Source organism: Adiantum capillus-veneris, chromosome 7, assembly GCF_014529385.1.
Source record: "Adiantum capillus-veneris isolate H3 chromosome 7, ASM1452938v2, whole genome shotgun sequence".
Classification (NCBI taxonomy): domain Eukaryota; kingdom Viridiplantae; phylum Streptophyta; class Polypodiopsida; order Polypodiales; family Pteridaceae; genus Adiantum; species Adiantum capillus-veneris.
Genome location: NC_140937.1, coordinates 117381108 through 117387626, shown reverse-complemented (window position 1 = coordinate 117387626; position 6519 = coordinate 117381108). Strand labels below are relative to the sequence as shown.

The 6519-nt window shown below is 41.6% G+C and overlaps 1 pseudogene; it reads left to right on the top strand.

The window, feature by feature from the left end:
- Window positions 1-945: 945 nt before the first annotated feature.
- On the top strand, window positions 946-1158 carry LOC147454490 (eukaryotic translation initiation factor 1A pseudogene; annotated as a pseudogene).
- The last annotated feature ends 5361 nt before the right edge of the window (window positions 1159-6519 follow it).

Sequence of the window (6519 nt, the reverse complement as noted above, 5' to 3'; positions counted from 1 at the left end):
TATATAATGGTGCTTAAAATTTTCAAGGAAGGAGGAGGCATGCACTTGACACTCATATATTCACTTCAAAGAAATCTTTACAAAACATTTAATTTAAAATGTAGAAGGATAGGACTGTAGGAAATGACTCTAAGGTTGGGTTCAGACAGGGTGATGACACAACCCTGCAGCTCGCAATGCCTCTACCCGTGCTATTCACACAAAACAGTAGCAGTAGTAATATTGTAATGGTGCGAACGTGCTCAATGATTGATCATGTGGTTACGAAGCTGCAGGCCTGAGATCAAGACGAGCACATCGCATTTGCGTTGAAAAGCAACCCGATAGTGGGCTTCTTTCGGGGGGGGGGGCTCGTTCCATCGCTGGTGGGTCTGAAGAAGCTTTGCAATGCTTTTGCCCAATGGTTGTTTGCCAGGGAGGACGCACGCCACTTCCCCTTTCTCTACCATCGCCTCGTCTGAACCTGGCCTAAAGATAAAAGACTATGTACTCTAGATAGAATACAACTTTAAAGTCTAAAGACTTTGTACTCTACATAGACTAACTATACAAATCTAAATCCACATAACAAAAAAAAAAGTAATTTTAGTGGACATTTTATTATTTCAAGAAAATTTGATTTTTGAAGATATGTTTGACTTTATCTTTTCAAGGGGTTTTTTTCAAGATCAATATTGATATTTTTTATTAAAATAATTGTACAAGCTTGTTTTTACCTTGATTATTTAAGATCGACTTGGAGAAGGGAGCGAGGCTAGCTATGCCATGTGGCCACATGTGATTGGGCTGCTAAATGAGGATGTATAGAGAGAGAGAGAGAGAGAGAGAGAGAGAGAGGCTTTAAAAAAAGAGAGCGAAAAGGAAGCGACCGTAGCTTTATATATATAGCAGCACTGTACTCCACACCTAGCGCAGAGAGAGAGACAGAGAGAGGAAAGTACTTAGATGGTTCTCGGTGGGTTGCGTGACTATCAGGATGACAAGGCTGATGTAGATGTGATCCTCAAGTATCAGCCTGATGAAGCTGGTCTGCTCGTGGCATATGGAGAGCTTCGTGACAATGTCCGCCTCACTGCAAGTGGCATGGATGAAGAAGATGACGGTGCTGGTGATGATTACCTGGAATTTCAAGATGAGGACATTGACAAGATCTGATCTGTGAGAACAACATACTTTTTTGAGTGTGTTGAAAGCATGTGCCATATCTAGGAGTTTCTGTCAAGGCTTTGCATGTATGGTTTTTCTGCATGTTGGGGCTTTTACTGGAATCCTTGATGCGATGGAATATTGTTCCCACACATACGCTCTTTTATGTGATTTCTTGTCACAAGAACTCTGTATGTATGGTCTTCATTGCTTCAATATATTGCAATGAAAGTATTTTGTCCAGACAATTAAGTAGCTCAAACTGAGAGTCCGTAGAGAGAGAGAGAGAGAGAGAGAGAGCTAGTGATGAGATATCATGGACGGAGGTTGCTCCTTTCGTATAGAGGTAACTTTCTGCGTGTGAAAATGTGTGTATAACAATCAAGAAGGCAGCAATTGTGCAGGTGAGAATATTTCCCAAATGCATGATCAACAGGCTGCCTTCATTTCAGAAGACCCGCACCTTGTTGCTAGCAAGCAAATGCAGGAGCAGTTAGCTCACGACGCTACCTCTAGCACAGTGCTCACTGTTCTCTGTCGCAAGGCCTCCTGCACATCATGGCATTTGGCGCCTTCGCCCACGACCACATTCCCGTCCAACTGCTAAGAAGATATAGCAGCCTGCACTCTTCACCACCTTCAACGACGTCATGGAGTTCTTTGTCCACGACAACCCAATGTGTATGTTGTCTTTGCTATCCTCCAAGTACGAGAATTATCTGTTCTGCATCTGCTTCGCCCCCCACACGTAGCACTCTCTGATCTGCCCCCCTTGCTTATCTCCCCCTATTCACAGCATCTCCCGCAAGTGAACGCCGGCTTCTTCCTCCTCCCACGTCTTTATTGATGGTGGTGTCTCCCCTATGCATCTCTCCCACATCTCTTATACTCATGTGCCACCATACTTGCACATAAGCAGTGGCTTTCCATATTCGCACGACCACTCCACCATTGACAACGAGTGTAATTTGTGATTTGAAACAATTTTGTCTTTGAAAAGTTTATGTGATTTGTTCAATCCAACAATTTGTATTGCTTCTCTCCATTGTGTTTAGAGAGATTTTAGTCAATTTGACTTGATCTATGACAAACAGTGGACGAGAAATTCGATCTCTGTTTATGCGCATAGCCTAGTTGGCTTCACAAGTTTTCTGTATGCCAAATTTTTGGTGATATTTTTTGAGATTTTGCTCAAATTACATCGGAAACTTTAACGGATTTTTTCCAAGTTCTCTGCATAGTTTCTACGTATTTGTAGTTTATTCTCTGATACTTTAGTGGTTGCATGTGACTCCTACTTTGATAGAGATTGAGTTTGACTCTCACTTGGACAGGTTTCTTGTCTCTTTCAGACACATATTTGATGTTCTTGTATCCACTCTCGCAGGAGTGATTTATCGAGTATGCTTATAGTGGCTACGAGTTATAGGCTATGCATTGTTTCCAATTGATGGATATTCTGATCGTGAGTCTACTATTGAGACAGGTTACAAATAGTCATAAGTTACAAATTCTACAAGTTTCTTTGATAGAGCTACATTGAGCTCTATATTGGATATGCAAGCATCGGATTGATGCATTGATCATAGTTATGGTTGTATAGTGGTCAAGGAGATCTCCCACTTTGGCATCTTAGATGTAGTTTATAGTTGAGATTTTGCTCAGTTTACAAGGGAGACTTTGCCATATTTCTCTGAAGATTTCTCGACTTGATGCCTATGCAGATTTTGGTTTCTTGACATCTATTTAGCATATATGTGTGACATTTTAGATTTTACTGAGATGACTCGTGAGAGGTGGAGATCTCGTTCATGCGGATACTTGCATTGTTGGCATTGTGGTCACACATGGCTCATTAGAAGTCATTGCTTTCGATCACCTTTTGATGTATGAGGTAGTGGCAGTAATGTATGTGAGATGCATAGATGGTTTTGACACACGCTAGAGAGGTGGTTCAGTATGCCAGTGACATGAATGCCATGTTTAACTCTAGCATTCCTCATGTTTATATGTCTAGCATATGTGATACTTCCCATTGGTTGCTAGGTGAGGACATGGTCTTTCACATTACACCATGTCATAAGCGGTTTAAAGCTTTCTCTAGTGGGAGTATTGATTGTGTGCACTTGGCCAATGGTTTGGTGTTTGACATTGCAAGAGCAAGAAATGTATGCTTGTCATTATCTACTAATGCATCTATTATGCTACGGCATGTGCATATGTTCCTGAAAGCGCACAGAGTTTGATCTCAAAGAGATAACTAACAGATTGTTGTAGTCATATAATGCTTTAAGATCAATCTGTATAGATGCATTTTTGCGGATTTCTTGTGATTGTGAAAAGAGCTACATATGGCTTTTCTGCTCCATTGGACATGTTTGAGGTTTGAGATGATTTTGATTGCATCATTGACATGTGGTATGCGGAAGACGAGACTCGTCTCATTCGTGAGTGAGCTCTAGTATGCTCATCAAGAGACACGGCATGTAGCTATGCAAGATGTGTTAGTGGACTTTGGAGAGGTGAATATGGAGCGAGATTGCTCCAGTCAGAGTCTGTGCAGACAGAGCTATAGCAAGTATGCTCCCTAGAGGCACAAGCAGAGATGACAAACATAGAGTTCCTTGATATGCTCATGCTAGAGGCTAATGAGTTGATGCCAAGACACATAGTTCCTCCTATGTATGAGAGGGACGTAGCCATCTCACTGTCATTGATGACACATCCATACGTGATAAGTAGTCCTCATGATACAATGTATGGAGATAGCAGTGAGGAGGATATTATAGTTGGGGTTGCGCAAATTTTGTTAGTGTTCGGGCATCTCGTGTACGATTTACTAGTATCAAGGTCCACCCTAGCAGCTATAGTGGGAGCATTTACAGTAGGTATTTTTAGTCAGACGATGACTAACACTACCATGATGCCTTGTGAAGCTATGCAGACCATACCAAGTTGTGTGCAGGATTTGCATGTAGGCTCTAACAACGATTTTTACGCTCTCCTATTACTAGAGCTTATATAGCTGCAATCTTTCCTTTATTACTTGTATATACTAGTAGCTATCTAGTAGGGCCCACTTATCGATACATTCGCCTTTAAGTGGGAGTATGTTGAGGTAAAGAAGGTATATGTCTTGCCTCGATGTACGCTCTCCTATTACTAGAGCTAATATAGCTGCAATCTTTCCTATATTACTTGTATATACTAGTAGCTATCTAGTAGGGCCCACTTATCAATACATTCGCCTTTAAGTGGGAGTATGTTGAGGTAAAGAAGGCATGTGCCTTGCCTCGAGGCCAAACGTCCAGTGTCCAGCCGTCGATTAACTTACTGACCACTAATCTTATTCTTTCTACATAAACTTAATAAGGGCTCTCACTCATTTAGTAGTGAGTACTCTACCCACACACAATCTGTCACTCTACACTTACCACATGCGTACCAACACCACACAGCTTCCACATTAGATTTCTCTTCAAGCCCCAATTGAGAGAAATAGCCCTATTTTTTTGAGAGCAAGAGAATAAAGTTGTAGTTAGCAACTTGTCCTCATGGAAAGCGCGGGGCAATGCCATGCAAAGGCCAAGGACACGTACACACACACACACACACAAAGAGAGAGAGAGAGAGAGAGAGAGAGAGAGAGAGAGAGAGAGAGAGAGAGAGGGAGAGTTTCAACGTGGATGATGTTACGGGGCTTGATGTTCATGGAGTTGAAATTGATATCATGTAGGGACCCAAGCTTGTCTAGTATTTGAGTAAGATTCATGAGGTGTCTCTTGGTTTTGTGAAAGTGCAACACTTTGGAATCTATGCCAAGAATCCCTAATACTTGCTTCCATTTTGCATAGTCAGGTATCCACCAATAGTTGCGGATGTTATACATGTTGTGAGCCAGTATTCATCTAAACATGATAAATTTTCCAAAGGCCATTTCCGCATGTATAATTGAGCACTCTTATCTTTGGTTTGATGGATAACTTGTATTGTAGGTGTCAAAGTTAACGATGTGGAAGTGTAGAGCTAGGGAGAGAATGCGAGAGAGAGAGAGAGAGAGAGAGAGAGAGAGAGAGAGAGAGAGAGAGAGAGAGAGAGAGAGAGAGAGAGAGAGAGATGAACCAATAAACTAAGCAATGAATTGAATATAATACATTGGGGGTCTAGATGTAGTCATATACTACCCAATAGAAATTGCCTACCTAGAATTATGTCAAATAAGTAAAATAAATACCTAAGAGACAAAATGTTAACAAAGGTTTCATTGGGCATTCCCTTCAGATGCAGGAACTTTAACACCCTCTCTGTAGCTCATAGTGGACACATGACCAAGTCAATGAAGAAGCTACGGGGTGTGAAAACCGCTTTGAGGCTAAGCTCTTTATTAGAGCATCTACTGGGTTTTCATCCGTGTGAACTTTGACTAACTCAATGTGTTTGCTAGCCAAAATATCTTGTACCACATGATACCTGACCTCTATGTGTTCTGACTTGGAGTGAAACACGGGGTTCTTTGCTAGCACAATCACACTCTGACTATCGCAACGTAGCACTAGAGTTTGGTGTATACCAAGGTCTCCCACTAGACAAGATAACCACGTAGCTTCCTTACTGGAACAGGGAACTGCACCATACTTTGCCTCAGTGGTGAAATACAAAGTGCAATTCTGGAGACATGATCTCCAAGAAATTTTTGCTCTAGTGAACAAGAAAATGTAGCCAAATGTGGATCTCCTACTGTCTACACAACCCGCATAATCCAAATTAGTGTATCCAACTATGAATGCATCACTGTTCCCAAAGCGTAAGCACTTTCTGGCTGAGCCCTTGATGTATCTCAAGATGTGCTTCACTACTTCCCAATGCTTTTGCATGGATTTTCCATATACCTGCTGACCACTCCCATTGCATATGCAATGCCTGGCCGTGTGCTAACCATGGCGAACATGAGACTTCCAACTGCCAAAGAATACGACACCTTTGCCATCTCTGCCTTTTCAGCATCTGATTTGGGATAATAAAGCTTGCTAAGTTTTTTGTATGCAGCCATTAGGGTACTCAATGATTTCCCCCTTTGCATACTAAAATGTTGCAAGAGCTTGTGAATATACTCTTCCTGTGAGAGTTCAAGTATGCCACATTTGTGATCTCTCTTGATATGCATACCAAGAAAGTGATGTGCATCACTCAAATCTTTCATAGAAAACTTCTTGCTTAAGGCATCCTTGAGAAGTGCAATCTCATCTTTTGACTTCACGGCTATGAGCATATCATCCACGTACAAAATTAGGATGATGAGGGAACCATCATTCAACCTCTTTGTGTACAAGCAGTGATCCTCTTGGCTCCGTATGTAACCCTAGGACTGAATGT